General features: G+C 34.5%; 1 protein-coding gene across 1 annotated transcript in view; it reads right to left on the bottom strand.

Annotated features, from left to right (window-relative positions):
* Positions 1 to 19,229, bottom strand: part of SOX5 (SRY-box transcription factor 5) — a 550,850-nt gene that overhangs the window by 305,493 nt on the left and 226,128 nt on the right. The window lies entirely within an intron of this gene.

The following is a 19,229-nucleotide window of genomic DNA, read 5'->3' as shown; positions in this document are numbered from 1 at the left end:
TATAATCTCTTACTTTCATAATCCTGCTTTCCACAAAGCGGGTTTCTTAAAAAAAAACTTGTATCCTAAGATCTTCGAGGAAGCTAGTCTCTGAGTACAGCTCTTAATTCTACAGTATTGAAAGTTTCCATTAAAATTTATTTGAGGGACATCTGGGTGGCTCTGTCAGTTAAGCATCCAGATTCTTGATTTCAGCTCTGGTCATGATCTCTGGGTTGTGGGATTGAGTCCTGCATCAGGCTCTGTGCTGAGCACTGAGCCTGCTTAAGGTTCTCTCTCTCCCTCTCTTTCTGCCTCTTACCTGCTCTCTCTCTCACCTTCTCTCTCTAAACTAAAAAAAAATAATATATTTGAGTGTATGCACGTTTAATATTCAGGATAATAGATTATATTCTTGTTCATACATTTCTTCTCTAAGACATGTTAATAGGATCTCTTGATCCCAGAAAAGTGAGGAATCGCACTTACTTGATATCTAATGTTTTTAAGGTTAATTATATTTGACTAGTTAAAATATACTAAAATATTTGTCATTTTAATTTTTAAAAGCAGATTAAAATAAAGATGTCAACACAAATATAATCATAATCTGTTCATATGATTTTTTTGTTAAAATATAATAATGAACACAAGGACATTAGCTATGGTGTAAGCATCAGTGTGTTGGGTGAGGCTAGGCAATGTGGAGAAAGTAAAAGTAAAAAATGTGTGCAAATAGAATCTTCAAAATTATAATTCTACACCCAAAATGGTTTCCATTTCTTACAAACATTACAGAATATACAGAAAACATTACTATGTCTTGAATGAATATTCCATAGATAGTACTTTCATACATGAATCTTAGCTTATAATGTACTTGGATTTAGAAATCAATATGCATAATGTAATAATTACAAGCTCCTGAAGGCTAATTGAATGTACCCTTCTAGAATTATTTATTTAAAACCCACACATAAATACAAGCAACCCCCCCCACACACACACACCCTTGACAAAAGCAATCACAAATCCATTCAGTTAACTAAGGAATGTTTTTATTAATGGTCCATAATACACATTAGCTCAGTTTCATCATCAAACCAGAATATAGAAAATCTATTCATTTTCCACAGATACTTCTTCTCATTTATTTCCAGGGTCAACGCAGAAAAATCCCAATGTTAGCCCCACTTTGAGCATTTCTATTCTATACTCTGTTTTCACATTATATGATGACAAACTTAACAAATAAGAATTTGGCAGCTGTACTTCATTTCTATAATTGAAAACTACAAATACCCTTCTATAGCATCTTCAGTAGAGGGAAAGACACCAAATTGTATACAATTGCATCTATTAAGATATCAGAAAATGTTTTCAAATAAAGTAAAAAAAAAAATAACAACCCTGTTTGCATGTGTCTCATTTTCTACACTGCAAAGCAGAAGGACATATTTTAAAGAGTTTAATATCTTTTCACAAGTATTCTAAACTCAGTTACTACAACAGTATTAAAAGTTAATTCTTCAGGCTAGTTCATACACAAATATTTTATCTTATCGCTATTTCACCTGTCTGATTACATTTCAGCCTCTTGGACTATTAATCCCTCTTACAGTTTTATGTGGTTATCTGCTATTTCAGGGTCGGACTCTACTGTTCATCTGAATGGTGAATAGCTTGTTAAAGAGTGCTGGTAGTCTTCAGACAAGAAAGTCCTATAATTGTGTGGGGTTGCATTTACGATACTTAAAGCAGCGACTGAATTTTCCTCTTCACTTTGCTGGCAGGAGAATACCCAGAGTCTACTAACAGAAATATTAGTGGTCCAGACCAGAAAGTTTTTGTGAATGTTAACGGGAAGCTTCAATAGAGAGCTCTCAGAACTGTGATGCAGGATTTCTAAAGTCTAACAATAAAAGAGGGTTCTAAACTTTATGAACAAAGTTGAAAATCTTCCTCTGTTACACTTCAACAAGCTTTACCTAATCCTGCCTCTTTTTTCACCTTTGCAACCATGAGACAAAGGAAGGGATCTGCTTAGTGTATCTATCTTCATTTAAATAACTTGTTTAAAAATGCATTCTTATACTAGGTGCTCCAGAAAACAGCATGAGGACTCCTTCAAAAAGTTAAACATAGAAATACCTTACGACCCAGCTACTGCACTACTAGGTATTTACCCAAAGGATCCAAAAATACAGATTCAAAGGGGCACCTGCACCCCAATGTTTACAGCAGCATTGTAAGTAATAGCCAAATTATGGAAACCACCCAAATGTCCATTTGCCAATGAATGGATAAAGATGTGGTATACAGATACAATGGAATATGACTGAGTCATCAAAAAGAATGAAATCCTGCCATTTGCCATGAGGTGGATGGAGCTACAGTGTGTTATGCTAAGTGAAGTAAGTCAGCCAGAGAAAAGCAAATACCACATGATTTCATTCATAGGTAGAATTTAATAAATTAAAGAGATAAATACGGGGTGGGGGAGAGAGAAGCAAACCATAAAAGAGACTCTTGACTATAGGGACCAAACTGAGGGTTACTGAGGGGAAGTGGTCAAGGGAATGGGATAAATGGGTGATGGGCATTAATGAGGGCACTTGTGATGAGCACTAGGTGTCATATATAAAGGACAAATCATTAAACTCTACTCCTGAAACTAATATTGCACTAAATGTTAACCAACCAGAATTTAAATGAAAAAATTAAAACCAAAAAATACATTCTTTTTAATTAATTCTAAATATAGCACTCTGCCATGAACACTTTGAGAGAAATATTATTTCAACTTTAATATTCAAATTTTAGTTTAGATAGTGTGGTGCTTAAGAAGAATTAATCCATTTGAAAAAAAGATGTTATAGGTAATTCACCCAGATATATATGTTCCTTTCACTGTCCAAATGACATTTTATCCTCTGTATATCTGGCCTCAAGATATACATTACTGGGGCACCCAGGTGGCTCAATCAGTTAAGCATCTGACTTTTGGTTTCAGCTCAGGTCATGACCTCATGGTTCAGGGTTTGAGTCCTGTGTCAGGCTCTGTGCTGACAGTGCAGAGGATTTTTTCCTGGAATTCTTTCTCTCTCCCTCTCTCCCCCATCCTCTCTTCCTCTCAAAATAAACAAATGAACTTAAAAATTTTTAATAAAAAATGAAATATATTACCATATTTACTTTTTGGTCCTATAAACTGAAGTTAAATTAATACAGGGTAGCAAACATATTACATTAATAGTCTGGCTATCCAACTATAATTGGTAAGAATAATAGCCAACATTTATTGAATATTTACTTTGTGTCAGGCACTGTTTAAAGTGAATTATATGCATTAATTCAGTTAATTCTCTTGATAAACCTAATTATATTTTGCACTTCATAGCTGGAGAAACTGAGGGGCATGGACTGAAGTAAATGCCTCAGATTGTATGATCAACAAAAGATAAATAATCAAACCCAATCTTTCGGGCACCAGAGCCCTCAACCTTAGTGCTTTAAAAACAACAACAGGGCACCTGGGTGGCTCAGTTGGTTAAGGGTCCAACTTCAGGTGATCTTGGGTTCAAGTCCCACATCAAGTTCTGTGCTGACAGCCCAGACCCTGGAGCCTATTTAGATTCTTTGTTTCCCTCTCTCTCTGCCCCTTTCCCTCTCTCAAAAAAATAAAGTAAAACATTAAAAAATTCTAATTAATAAAATAAAAACAATAACCACGAATACCTAGATATTTTATGTCAATGTTATGGGTGAACAAGATACACCATCATCTGCTTAACAATTATGAAAATGAGAGGTTTTTGCCCCAATATGTCCAAGACCTAAAGAGAGAAATTATATAAATGTACTGAAATTAACTAATCCAACTATCTCTATTCTAGACTTATAAAGCTCACTCCATCTAAATATCCACTGGTTTATGCCATTTAATAAAAATAAAGAACCTTAAAATTTAAGTAATTATTTAAACCAAACACACAGATTAGATCTCTAAGTAATGATGCTTATTTATGATTTTTAATCTTTTTCTTTATTTTAAAGTTTCTATTTTTCTAATGTTTATTTTGAGAGACAGAAAGAGAGAGAGAGTGCATATGGGGAAACGGGCAGAGAGACAGAGAGAGAGAGAGAGAGAGAGAGAGAGAGAGAGAGAGAGAGAATCCCAAGCAGGCTCAGCACTGACAGTTCAGAGTCAGATCTGTGGCTCAAACCCTCCACCATGAGATCATGACCTGAGCGGCAATCAAGAGTCCAATGTCTAACCAACTGAATCACCCAGGGGCTCCTTAAAGGTTCTACTTCTAATTAATCTTTACACTCAAGGTGGGGCTCAAATCTATGACCCTGAGATCAACAATCACACACTCCACTCACTGAGGCAGCCAGACACTCCTTAATCTATCTTTATAGAAGATAGCATCCTTTTTAGTACGACAAAGGTTTGAACTTAGAGGAAAAAAATCAGCACAGAAAGTTTAGACTATCTTTAACTAGATTCTCATTAATGCAAGTTCATGAATTTTGCTATTGCATAGAGTTAGCATCAAATGAACTACACATACATAGAGAAAATGCTTTAGTGCTGAACAAGCTTTAACACGGTCACATTTTTCTGGTCATGTGCTGCCTTTGTAAATATCAACAAGGCAAGGCAAAAAAATTTGAAAAATATCTTGAAAGCTATATTATATAGGTGAAATGGGTAAAGGGGGCAAAAAGTACAAAGTCCAGTTATAAAATAAATAGTTCTTGAAATGTCATGTGCAGCATAGTGATTGAAGTTAATAATATTTTTTGTGTAGATTTGAAAGTTGCTAAGAAAGTAGTTCCAGAATATTCTCATCTCAAGAAAAATATTTGTTTTGTAACTATGTGTGGTGATGGAAGTTAACAAGACTTATTGTCATCATTTCACATCATACATAAATACTGAATCATTACATCGTGTACCTAAAACAAATAAAATATTATGTCAATTACATCTCAATTTAAAAAGCTATATTATTTGGTCATTCCTTAAATTCTGTTAAAAGTAGGTGAAAATATGCTATCACAAATGTTTATTTTGAAACTAAATTGCAATAATTGCACCTGCTCTGTCAAGTTAGGAGATGCTATATTCACTCTAGTCCTAGAAAACAGTATATGATTATTATGTAAAAACACAATTAATTTTAAAGCTTTATTGGTTATGGTAGTTTTTCACATAAGTTCTTCATGATACCCTGAATCGGTCATCTTTTCGGGTTATAGATACCTTGATGATAGCTGTAGATGCTCTCCCAAACACACATGCACATGCATACAAGCAGACACACACTCATACAATTGCACACACAATCACATTTACAGTGTTAGAGAGTTAAGTTTCTACCTTCATAGTTCCAAATATGAACTTTCTCCATCAAATCCCCTAGGAACTCTTATAAACCACAGACTCCAGGACAAGAAGCTTTGACCTAAATGCATGTGTTCCCAGAGTCATACTCTAAACTCATCAATATATACAGTTAGATGATTTTAAATGACTAGTTAATACTTGCAAAAAGAGCCTCAAACTATAGATTTCATTGATATTTTATTCAGATAAACATAGCTAAAGATGTATATGCTAATAAATGCAACTTTTACTGTTCCTAAGACAAGCATTTAGAAAGAGATTAGTATTTTAATTATGCTTTAAAGAATAACAAACACATTGAAGAAAAGAATGCATTACTAATGCCAATCTCCCTTCTTACTCAGCATTCACCTTGGGATTATGTGCACGTGTATTCAAAATGGAAGACAGAACAAATTGCTAACTTTTATAAATGAACATTGCCATTTTTAAAAGGCATACTAGTTCAATTTCAACTATGAATTTTCCTGAAGACAGAATGTAAACCTATGAAGGACACACTCAGTCAAAAACCAACATTTAAAAAGCTCAACAGAGAACACTAAGAGTCTTTCTCTGGTGAATATGATCAAATTCAGTATTCTGGGAACAGGATATGGTCAGTTCCCGAGACCTATAAAACAAAAGTAAGCACTTATAGTAAGATCTCTGAAGGGTGTCTGTTATACTTGTGATTACTGCTGGTGTTAAAGCTATCCAATTTAAAATCCTTTCTAAACTTTTGCTTTAAAAAAAAAAAAAGGTGCCTGATGTGTATTTAAGTCTAGTGGTTCAGAAAATAAAGACTGACAGAGGCATTTTTGTTTGGGCTGTTTTCATAGTTACCTACAGAGACAGACCTTATCAGAACTTGTCACCTTTCTATACTGGAAAAAACCACTGATAATACTTTTGTAAAATTTACTGAAGTTGAAAAAAAAAAAAAAAAAAAAACTTTACCAAGTTTTATAAGATCGACAATTCTTAATTGTTAAATAAATATAAGATAGACTAATTGAAATTCCAGATATTAGATGAGCAGTTCATAAATCTATCTAGAGACAAGCAAACTGTATATATGCTTCTTTTTTAAGTTCCCTAGGGAGTTGTGACTGTAAGATGCTGGCCTTGTAAGAATCCAAAGTCAGTTTTTAAGGGCTATTTATCTATTACTATTTCAATATCTTATGAAATATTGAAATTCTCTGAAAGTTAGCACTCTCAATCCTTGAAATCATTAAATCTACATGATTATAAAAACAGGTAGAAATTCTAAAATACTCAAATATGTACTACATGTTTTTGCTCTATAATCCAAGGAAAGTTCCACATTCCATATAATGCTTAGTTCTAATTTCTAAAGAATACTGCAGAAACCTTAGAAGTTCATCTGTCTCTGTAATACAGACACAACCCACTCTTGGGGCTGATCTAGTATTTTAAATACTGACAGACCTCATCAAGTTTAAGTGAAAGATTATTATTATAAAACTGGCTCCATTATATTTCAAATATAGGATCTAGTCCATATTTCAAAGATTTTTATGTGTTTTGGACAGTGCAAATAGAAGAAGTGAAAGCTGTTTGATGTTTCTTCAAAGCCTAAAAATATGGAATCTTTTAAAGATTCCTTCCCTGTGCAATAGGATGGAAATTCAACAAAAGTCTAACTTGGTTTGTCTTTTTTTGCCAAGCACAGAGATGAAATGTTAGCTTAGGCTCATACTTAATTATTGATCAGAAAACTAAATAAACATTTAAAAGCACATTTTACCTTAAAATACACTCACATGGGACTAAACAATACAAGACAGGTAATTTATATAAATATGATTCTCAGATGGTGGTCTGTTCAACCAATATCACTGGCATCACCTGAGGGTACTTTATACATTTTTCTCAGGCCTTACCCCAGACTTTCTGAGTCAGAAGCTCAGAGAGTGTAGCCCAACTATGTGATTTAACAAGGCTTCCAGGGGAGACTGATACTCAGTAAGTCTGAAAACTAGGAGTCACAGAGGCAAAGGGGGGAGATGACTAAAGCCTGCAGTGGTCACAGTACATCACAACAGAGATGGAATTTAATGGGTTTGAGAAGAGAGCCAAAAGGTAACATATTGCAGGGGGGTGAGTGATGAGGTGGAGGGCAGTGGGGAGAGTCAGCAAACACACAGGGGTAAGAATGGCCAATATATGTTGGAGGGAAATGACGCTTAGTTTTTTAACAGTCATTTTGACACATGTTGAAACAAGCTTATATTTGCTGATTTTCTACTAACTACATAGATTAGAAAACCTGCGATTTATGTCAAAATTGCATTGTGGAAATGGATGGTTTTATAAAATATACTAAAATATGGTTTGAATTTATTAATACTCTGATTTATAAGATAAAAATAACATAATAATAGCAGGTTTCTTTTGTTGTTTTTTAAACCAATATCATTTTTCCATCTACTTTGATTCCAGTGAGTGAAACAGAAATGTAAGGGCAAATTTCGCATTCAATAAGAGATTGTACAAACAGGAAAAATAGTTCTGGAAAGTATCTTCATTCAAGAATAGATGTTACATGGGCAGAAGTTTCTAATGGTTCCTTTTTAAATACTCCTTCAGAATCACACTTGTAAGAATCTCAGAAATGCTGCATTCAAGAATAAACTGTGTGTTTTCATGTGCTCTCAGAACCACTTAATAAGCAAAAGTGGCATTTAGAGAATTCTAATATATTAACTAGTAGAACCTGTAAAAACAAAGAACGTTTTGTGCTGTGACAGTCTCATTATCTTCCTGATGATGATTTCTGTGCTGTGTCTTACTTGTGTTTAAACAATCTAGCAAATACATTTTAAGACATTTGATGATCTCTTCCCTGAGGGCTCAAAGGTCAACCATAAGATTTTTTAAATAAAAATTAGGCTACATGTCAAAACACTTTCATTTAACACTAGAAATGTAAATTATGTAATACTATTTTAAGAAATAAAGAAAATACATTTATGTAACTAGCCACTAATTACATATAATAATTAATTTCTCATTTTCCTAAGAAGCCTCCAGAGCGTCCTTACAATAGTTGTTAATAAACTCGACTAAATGCCTATTCACTCTGAGTCTGAAGAAAGAAATGAAACATGAGGAATTCTTCAAATTGTGATTTGTTTAGGAAATGGCTCCTTTTTATCCCGTAGAGCAATGAACACAGTTTCTTACACAGAGCAGACACCCAGTAAAATTAATAAGCTAAGTGTTTGCTAGCATCATTTATAATTGGGAACTGACTACAGATTCAGTGATAAGTGAAATAAACTGTGATCCTCCATGCAGTATAATGTGATGGAGCAAAGCAGTAGAAAGCACTAGAGTCAGGAGTCAGGATGTTTGAGTTCAAATCCAGGCTCTGTCATTTATTAACTATACAACTTTTGGCAAGTTATCTAAACTCTCCAAACCTCAGCTTCCAAATCTATGAAAGGGGATAATAAATGATAAGTAATTTATATGTGCTATTATATAGTATCACTGATCTCTAGAATTTAAGAGTAATGAGAATGCTTACTAAGAAAACAAATATTATTTCATTCACTCAATTTTCTCTTTCATCCATGTAATATAAATGTTCTGAATGCTAACTTGTGAGGCAGTTACTGATGGTATCTAAGCACAGAGAATCAAGCCAATAGCTTTGGTTCGAATTCCAGTTCCATCATTAATTAGCTGTGTGACCCTTGACAAGTTATTTAATCTTGTTGTGCCTCAATTTCCTCATCTATAAAATGGGAATTATACTAGTATCTACCTCAAAGAGTTGTTAATGGATTATGAGTTACAAAACAATGAGTTACAGGAGTTAGGAGACCGCATGAGTTAATACAGGTATTAAAAATTATAAAACTCGGGGCACCTGGGTGGCTCACCCGGTTGAGCATCCGACTTTAGCTCAGGTCATGATCTCACGGATCGTGGGTTTGAGCCCCATGTCGGGCTCTGTGCTGACAGCTAGCTCAGAGCCTAGAGCCTGCTTCAGATTTTGTATCTCTCTCTTTTTCTGACCCTCCCCTGCTCATGCTCTCTCTCTCTCTCTCTCAGAAATAAATAAAACATTGAAAAAATTATAAAACTCATTAAAATGGAAACTGGGAAATGGCAAGACCTATGTAAGTATTTGTTAAATAAGCTCCAGGCATTATATTAGGATATAAACATGAACAAAACACAAAAAATATATAAATAAATATAGAAAAAGCCAGTCTCTTTACTAGGAACTGAAGAAGATAGCAACATGAGACAAAAAATCCTTTTCCTCACCTATCCCACCAAAAAGAGAAAAAAAAAAGCATTTTGCATATTTATGTAGCTTCATAGTTCTTTCTGCTAAAATAAAACTGCATGCATGAAATCAGTTTTTTAAAGATTAATTTAGGGGCACCTGGGTGGCTCAGTCATTTGAACACCCAACCCTTTGATTTCTGCTCAGGTTGTGATCTCACAGTTACTAAGATCAACACCTGTCTTGTGCTCTGGGCTAACAGCATGGAGCCTGCTTGGGATTCTCTCACCATCACTCTCTGCCCCTCCCCTGCTTGTATGTGCACACATGTGCATTCTCTCTTTCTCTCTCTCTCTCTTTCTCACTCTAGCTTTTTCTCTCTCAAAATAAATAAATAAAAATTTAAAAACGATTAAACTTTTTAAAGTTGGCTTATGTTTTTAAAGATAAGCTAATACAAACTTTATTTTAAGAAAAACAAAAAAGTAGTCCACAAAATGTCATGTGACATTAGAGTGCTTTTTATCTCTGTTGCCATTACCATGCCACTCAATCTTCAAATTTCAGTTTCCTGGCTCTCTACAAAATGATAACTCAGGGAAATGATAAAAGAAAGAATGTTCAACCACTCCTCATTATGAAATAAAACTTTTTAAGTCAAAGTCTGAAAAGAATTAGAGTAATGAATTATTTTTCATAAAGATATGACACCAATTACTTATGCCATATTTCTACTTTTCTTTCATATTTATCTTTCTTCTTGTAAAATAGACATATCAAGATTTTTTTCCTTCATGAGAACATTGGCACCACTAGATTCTCTCGAAAACAAATCTTTAAGTTTCTTTACACTATAAATACAAAATGGCAACAAGCATTAATATGAGGAAGGATAGATTAGAAGCTCACTCTCCACTTGTGCTATTTTTCCTCTCTACTCTAGTACCATCTTGAATTGAGTCCCTCACCAGTACGTTTCCTCACTAGATCACACTGATTTCATAGCCAAAAATCAGTTCATTCTGTTGTATCAGTAGACGAATCCTATCTTCCCATTAAAAAAAAAAAAAAAGCTAAAGGCCTATTTTTCTATACTAATTAAGACTCTAAGTAGAACACTATGTTCACAGCAAAAGTAACACTTTTTCTTTGAAAGGGACCTTTAGCAGGAGTTGACCTTAAGCAGTGATTTGAGATAAAAGAAGTATAAGCTTCAGTTCTCATTCCAAAATAAAGATAAGGCATTAAGCAGTCTACATACTCTTATAAAATTCCCAAGCTGGCCAAACTATTTCTTCTTAATATGAAACAGAATTTCCTGAGCCTGTTTTAGTCTGCATATAAAGGCTGTGTTGTAATACAGACATCCCTGAGATACTGGCATTCCTTATGTAAAACTCTGGGTTCTCCGCAAGAATTGTTTTCACACAATTTATAGGAGTCATTGCTTTATATAATTTTTGTCATTTTAGTCTGATAGTTATGAAGACTTTCAAAAACACTTATAAACTATAAGGCATTTTCCTGACCAAATATACAAAACCTTTTAAAATTCACTAATGTTTTCAGCAAAAATATAACTACTACTCCTGGAGTTCTTAAAGACACTGTTCTAAGAGTTTTATGGACATAATTTTACAATTTTCAGAGAAATTCCACACAGACTGTTATTCCTATTTAACAGGTGAGGAAATTAAGCTCCTGTAGGTAATTCACCCGAAGTAATAGTAGGGAATGGTAAATTGAAGAGTTAAGGCCAAGATTATGTAATTTTAGGAACAATGCTCGTCATCATTACGTTAGACTGCCTTCCTCAACTGATTCAGGTGTGATAAGAGATGCCACAGGTATGAACAAAATAAGGCTGGTTTTCTCTCCTCAAATTTGAGAGGCATTTAAATACACACAAAAACAATCAGCAATTATAACTAAATGGTACAGTAGCAAATTATACATGTAGAAGATTAAAAAAGAGAGAACACTGGAAAGCAAAGGAAGGTGGAAATTTCTTTATCACAGCATTAGTGCATGCTTTGGGATCACTTATTTAATTTTCTTTCTATATCCTGAAGGCAGGAAATATGTCTGATTATTCACCATGAACTTCAGACCCTATTATATGTATTTAATAAATACAGATTGAGTTAGTCAACTTATCCAATCTTTATGGATAGGATAGTCTTGGTTTGAGCCTACAAATATAGGTAGAGAACTGAGATAGAGCACTTCCAGAGGCATCATCTAGAAGTCATCACCAATTTCTGAAGGGTTACTAAAGTCAGATAGACTTGTTTACATTTGACCTGACAAGCAAAAGGAAACTATTCTAGATTCTATACTGGATCATTCTCTTGAAGTAGGTCTTAGGAAGATTAGCAGTGGTGTGGAGAATAAATTGGGTAAAAGAGAAAGTAAAGATCTCCACTGATAAAAAGCTTTCCACTAGGTTGAAGTCACTAGAATTGAAAGGAACCATCAAATCCTAGAAATGATTTGAAGCAAGTAATGAGAGGATTACATACCCTGAAAATTAAGGAGGAAACAGTCAAAGATAAACATATTTCTTGCTTCGGAAGTTGAAATAATGATCATGATATAGACAGAAACAGAATGGCTAAACAGAGATGATTATTAAAATAAACAGGGATGATTATTAAAGAGAATCAATATATCTAAAAAAATAAATAGATCTACATAATTATATTGGTCCATACATGAGTGTTAGCCTATTTCTGGCCACAGCACTGTAAATAATAGGTACAATATACTATGCTTCAGGATTCAAATGCTAAGTTTATTGTTTGAGATCTTTACATTTGTATGTGGAACATTAAAATGTAGATGAGCCTCAAAATACAAGAAGCAGATAAAGAAATAAAGGTTGTAAAATAATGACTTATGAAACATTTATTTCCAGTGAATGGTTAAATCCATTTTAGTAAATTAGCTCTCAGAAAGTGTCTTCTGAGGGAGAAGAACAAATGGCCAAGCCCTCTTCACATGTCTAAAAATGACAGTTATAAATGGGTATTATCCTCTCTTACAGTAACTCCGGTTTACCATATAAATTTCTGAAACTTTATGGTTATTTATAATTAGATTCTGAGGAATGAAAGATGTTTTGTAAAGAAAAATTCATACATGGAAATAAAAATGAGAGAATGCACAAAACAGAGAAACTGGAAAATCAGAAGACTCTAGAAAAAAAATGCCAAATTGGGGTTATTCTAGGAAATAGGGCAAAAGAAGGGCAAAAAGATAATACTGTAAAAATAAAGGAGAGTATTAGAAAGTGACACATCTTTCCCTTATCTATAACGAACAGGCTTTTAAATTCTTTTTTTTTTTTTTTTAAATTTTATTTCCAGGAAAGAGAGAGAGAGAGAGACAAGGAGAGAGAGAGAGAGAGAGAGTGTGAGCAGGGGAGGGTCAGAGAGAGAGGGAGTGACAGACTCCAAAACAGTCTCCAGGCTCTGAGCTGGCAGTCAGCACAGAACCCAACGCGGGGCTCGAACCCACAAACTGCGAGATCATGACCTAAGCGAAAGTCAGACGCTCAACCAACTAAGCCACCCAGGTGCCCCACGAACAGGCTTTTAAATACTGAATTCTTGGTGCTGTATGTTTAATCCTAGAAATCTTGACCTATCGATGTTCAAGTCAGAATGGGGAAAATACTACAATGAAAATTATCACCATCAAAAAGTTCTGCAGAAACCTATTGCCCTGAGTGCTTTACTGAGTTGTGATCACAGATGTAAATATAAGTGGTGATTGTGCTTTTCCCCCATTAATAAACTAGTGTCGAGGGAATTTATTGGAGTGCATGTATAAAAACTGAAATTGTATTACTAAATCCTATGGAGAAGAGAGAGGAGATGTAATATTTGGATTTTGGAAAGATGCACTCTCTTCCACAGTTTTAATTGACTTCTCCACTTCTGAATATCCTTGGATATTACTGATGTTTCAAAGTGATTCTGGCTTGGTGCTCAATAACCCACAAAAATGCTGACCCAAAATAAAGGCATATGTTCTTTTTAAAATTTTTTAACATTTGTTTATTGTTGGGGCACCTGGGTGGCTCAGTTGGTTAAGTGTCCGACTTCGGCTCAGGTCATGATCTCGTGGTGCGTGGGTTCGAGTCCCGCATCAGCCTCTGTGCTGACAGCCAGCTCAGAGCCTGGAACCTGTTTCCAATTCTGTGTCTCCCTCTCTCTCTGACCCTCCCCTGCTCACGCTGTCTCTCTCTCTCTCAGAAATAAATAAAATATTATAAAATTTTTTGTTTATTGTTGAGAGACAGATTGTGAGCAGGGTAGGGGAAGAGAGAGAGGAGGGTACACAGAATCTGAAGCAGGCTCCAGGCTCTGAGCTCTCAGCACAGAGCCTGATGCGGAGCTCAAACCCAGAATCCGTGATACCATGAACTAAGTCGAAGTTGTATGCTTAGCCAACTGAGCCACCCGGGCGCCCCAAGGACATATATTTTATATGTCCCACAGAAAGAGAATATAAGCTCTATTTGTATTATAAAGCTACATTATTTGACTAATGGAGTTCCATTTAAATAGCCATTCTCTTTAAGCCTGAAATAGATACACTAAGGCTGAATTTCAGGATGGGAACCAATCCCTTTGGTTACCAGCTCTGAGATGATACAGATGCAGAGATTTCTTACCAAAGTCCTTTGCTATCTATTCATTCTACTTAGCAACATCAAAAAGGGAAATAATAATTTAAAAACTCCTACTGAGTACCTAGAGACCTTGAACATAGACAAGAGGTGAACACAAAGACAGAATATTTGGTTACCAGAAACATATCTCATCTCTCCAATTAATTTTTTTAACGATACATTTTTGGTGTTTTCATTATTTTTCTTCTATTCCCTTGGTTCTAACAGAAGTATACACATACATGTATATATTTCATTAAAAGGAAATAAAAGGGTTGTCTTTAGTTAAGATGTTTCCATTCACAAAGACTACACATTTAAAAAATAAATTGCCTGAATAAATTCAATTACCTAGAGAAGCAAAGGAAATCACATGCAAATGACATTATATGCAGAGGCCATTCCGACAGCTTCATGTTTATTTTTATTGTTTCAGTCAGTGGAAGGGAAAAGCTGTCAAAAATGTAACATCTCTTCCGTTTTAAAGGTCCAATGTCTCTGGTACTGAAAATTGCATGAGCAATAATATCAAGAGAAGAAATATGTCTACTACTGAAAATAGAAGGATCAGATTGCCTCCAACTTAATGCCAGCACACAAGTGGGCCACCATACACACCTTGGTCATATTTTGCCTACAAAAAGCAAAAAAAATAACATTTCATTTGCAAGTAGTTAGGTATCAATTCAGTCAATTAAGACTGGTCTAAAAAACAGTATATCAAAAAATAAAGTTAATAAATTCTCATGTGTTAAATTAGCCTATAACATGACTATTAACCCTGTCTTCTGAGAGCAGCATTGTAAGTAGTAAGCACTGTCTATGACTTTACCAGAAGGTACTCCTTAGCATTTTACATTCATTCCATTGAACAGTAATTAAATATGACATTTTTGCCTTGTTCTTTGACTATGACAAAAATACTTAGGGAAGATTTAGGCTGACTTTTGTAACTGGTTCTTGCTGAAACTCTCTGGCTTTGATGCAGAATTTACGTGCTACCTGAGTTCTCTTGAGGCATGAATGTACCAAGTAAATGTGGCATATGTTTGTATTTTCTTGCCAATTCCAAATTCATTCATTCAAATCACTCATTGTAGGCCAAATTCTTATCCAATTCCACAGAGCCACCGATTTTCCTGGAAGTGAATAGCCGCTTTGTGTATGGTAACAGGGAAGTCAATAGCAGGTCTGTGCACAGAGCTATGCGACTAGTGGAAAGGATAAGAATTTGACCACAGGATTTCTTGAGTGTGGTAGAATCTAGTTTGAAATGACCTAGATGATGAAGCTTTCAACACTTTCACTTGGGTGTCAATTCTGAAACTTGACAGTTTGAGTCACTGCGAATTTTTATATGGCCATCTTTTATACCACCCTGATTGTAATATGTGTGAGGATAAGTTTTTCCTTTAATATATTTGTATTACAATGTTCTTTATTTATTATAATTAACCTCCGATCTCATTCAGAACCTGAGGGCATATTCTTAGCAAACTCATAAAAGCATCAAGTATTTAATTTAATAATGTGCCAATCTCTGTATTGGGTTTTTACTAGGCAATGATCCTTCCTGACAGACCTATGAAGTAGATATTATTGTTACTGTTTTTACACACATAGAAATGGAAGTTTAAGCCTTTAAATTCAGTGTAAACTGTTCAAGTTCATTATTTTGAACTCCTCTCTCTGAATCTTTCAAATATGCTTTTAGCCATTTTGCCATACAGTCTCTCATTAGACTGAAAACACCTAACTGTTCTAAGTTTATTAACATTGATCTAATTTTCTGGTCAAATGTATTTTATCTCCATATGTGTTACCTCTATTTCATAGGACATTTCTAATACACCACTTTGGTTTCATAGTGTACTTTATTAACATACTGAGTTTCCTATACTGTTTTTAATCAGCTCCATCTTATATTTCAGTTTCTTGAGTTATATTTCCAGATAAAAATTATGCAGTTTTGTCAAACTTGTTAAAATAATATTTTAACCCCACCCCNCATGCACGGGAAATTTGTTTACCATGTGATTGCTTTTTAACAAGCAGTATCCTGGGTCCTGGAGGGAATACAAATAATCTTCTGATAGTGAAATACATTATTTTTCATGATTTCTTCAAAATACTTGAGACTACTGAATATTTCTTTTCCTAGCTTTCTGATGGCCCAACATCTGCTGTTCATTCTTTTCCCAGGCATTGACTGTTTTGATCTTAAATCCTCTAAAACGTATTCAACAACATTAAGTTCCTACTTCTCTTTCTAAACTCTCAGTTTTAGGAAAATAATCTTGACACTGTGTTGAAGATCTCTCAGTGGCCTGCACTAGCTTTCAAGAAAAACATATATAACTCCTTTGGATGATACATAAACTTCTTTATCATCCCTCTCCATGCTACTTAATGATACAACCATAATTTAACTCCTTGCTTTCCCTAGGCCATATACTCCTTAACTTCTTACTCCCCTGCCTCTTTCAGAGTAACTAAAAGCTTTAAAATCTGGCTTAGGGGTGCCTGGGTGGCTCAGTCAGTTAAGCTTCCGACTTCAACTCAGGTCATGATCTCTATCTCTCTCTCTCTCAAAATAAATAAATACACTTTAAAAAATAAATAAAATAATTTGGCTTAGGTTTACTTAGGGAATTATAAATTAACAATTTTTGTGGAATAAATACATGTCTTAAATTCACAATTTCATTTTAAGGTTCTTTTTTAAAATTTCATTTTAAGTTTTATTTCTATTTATCTTGAGAAAGAGATCGACAGCAAGCAGGGGAAGACAGAGAGACAGGGGGGTGAATTCCAAGTAGGCTGCATGCAGTTAGCACAGAGCCCGATGTGGGGCAGGAACTCACTAACTGTGAGATTAGGACCTGAACAAAATCAAAAGTTGGATACTCAACTGAGTGAGCCACCTAAGCACCTCTTAAATTCACAATTTCAAATCTTGTGTCTATGCAGGTAAGGTTCACATTCCCATCTCTTGATAGAGAAGTTTCAATCACTATTTCCAACAGTTGGTTTTCTACCTAAATTTCTCATTACCTCAAACCCAATATAGACAAAGGTGAACTCAGACCTCTGTTAGCCAAACCAGCTCACTTCTGTTTTCTCTCCTTACAGTGTCACCAACATTCTCGTGGCCACAGAGAATTAAAGTAAAAATTGTTAATTTTGATCTTAAGCAAATCTGAACCTCTATGAACTTTAATTTTCCTATCTCAAAATGATAGATGTGGACTAAAAGAGTTCTAAGATCTATGGCAGATAGATTCTTTAGTTCTGAGGCACACAGGTGGCTCAGTTGGTTAAATGCCCAGCTCTTGATTTCAGCTCAGGTAATGATCTCATGGTTCGTGAGTTTGAGTCCAGCATGGAGCTCTGTGCTGACAGTGCAAAGTCTGGTTGAGATTCTCTCTCTTTCTCTGCCCCTCTTCTGTGAATGTGAAAGTTTCTGTCTGTCTGTCTGTCTCTCTCTCTCTCTCCCTGTTTCTTTCTCAAAATGAATAAATAAAAATTTAAAAATTTCTATAGGTCTGTGAGTGATAAATATACAAAAATACAGCAAGTAATTGTCTCATCTACAATCTTTATCCATACTAAGACCCTTATGATTTTATCTTTCTTTTAAACAGTCCAGACACACACACACACACACACACACACACACACACACACACACACAATCTGGATTTATAGTAAGATAAACTAGGAATTGGTATTATCTGCCACCAATGAAATAGATTAAACGGCCTAAGTCTTTCCCTATGGAAAGAAATAGGTTTTTCCAGGCATTATGCCACCACTAAATGGACAGTAATACCTCTTACTGTGAAAAACAGATCTGTAAATTAAGTTCTAGCTGGGTATAAATAACAAAGGAGACAGTAAAAAAATTCTGCATACAAACATACAGTTAATATAAAAGTTATGGCTTTCATTGCTAATATATATGTATTTTACATATATACACATGTGTAATAATATATATTTTTAACAAACAAGTTTTCAGCAGATGTGTTACAACTTTAACTGTTCTCAATATTAGTTGGTTTAATCAGCTTTTAACATTTCACCTTTTCTGCCTTCAGTGAACTGTTCTATTTCGTGACTCTAGTTAGTATTTCTACGAACAAGATAGTATTTCTTTTTGTTGATCTCTCTAAAATGCTTAATTATTCATCTGATTTGCCAATTCTGACTGGCCTGGCAGAGTAAACAATGTTAAGGCTGGGAAGAAAATATATTACAAGTCTTTTGAAGCAAGTGAAAATTACTTTTTTTTTTCATATTTGAGCAAGAAAAGTAAATATAGATACTCCTGGCCATTTCTCACACTCTTCATAAAACCTACTAACTTATGCTTGTGCATATCTCTGGATAATCCAATCCTGGTTACAGGTAACAGGCTTGGTTTTTGGTTTAGGTTTTCCAACACAGAACAGACAAAAAAAAAAAAAAAATTTGTCTTGTTTCAGAGAACTTAACTAGCACTTTATAAGTTTCTCTAAACTACAGACAAGTCAATTATCAGCCAAAATATTTGAAGGCTTTTCTAAAACAGGACACCCAGCACCCCTTCTTCCTACTCCATCTGAGATTAAACCCTGGTTCAATTTTGGTTCCATGGATCCAGTCTAGAAACAAATCAGAATTAGACTTATTTTTCTAAGATATTTAGGGTTTAGACTAAATGATGAATTGATATTTAGTTCACAACATAGGGTTTTTATAAGACCATTTGTGCATCCACAACTTTCATGGTTCCCCAGCAATTACAGATTATAAAGTCCAAGCTTTTGATTGCATTCAGGACATTTTACAATCTGTCCTTAATCTACCTTTTCAAATTCTTCCCATTACAGCATAGTCTTTTGAGTCAGACCCATTCTTACTGG

Source organism: Crocuta crocuta, unplaced genomic scaffold (genome assembly GCF_008692635.1).
Source record: "Crocuta crocuta isolate KB4526 unplaced genomic scaffold, BGI_CrCroc_1.0 scaffold176, whole genome shotgun sequence".
Taxonomy (NCBI): domain Eukaryota; kingdom Metazoa; phylum Chordata; class Mammalia; order Carnivora; family Hyaenidae; genus Crocuta; species Crocuta crocuta.
The sequence above is the reverse complement of the archived record's forward strand: the minus strand, read 5'-3'. Positions and strand labels throughout refer to the sequence as shown.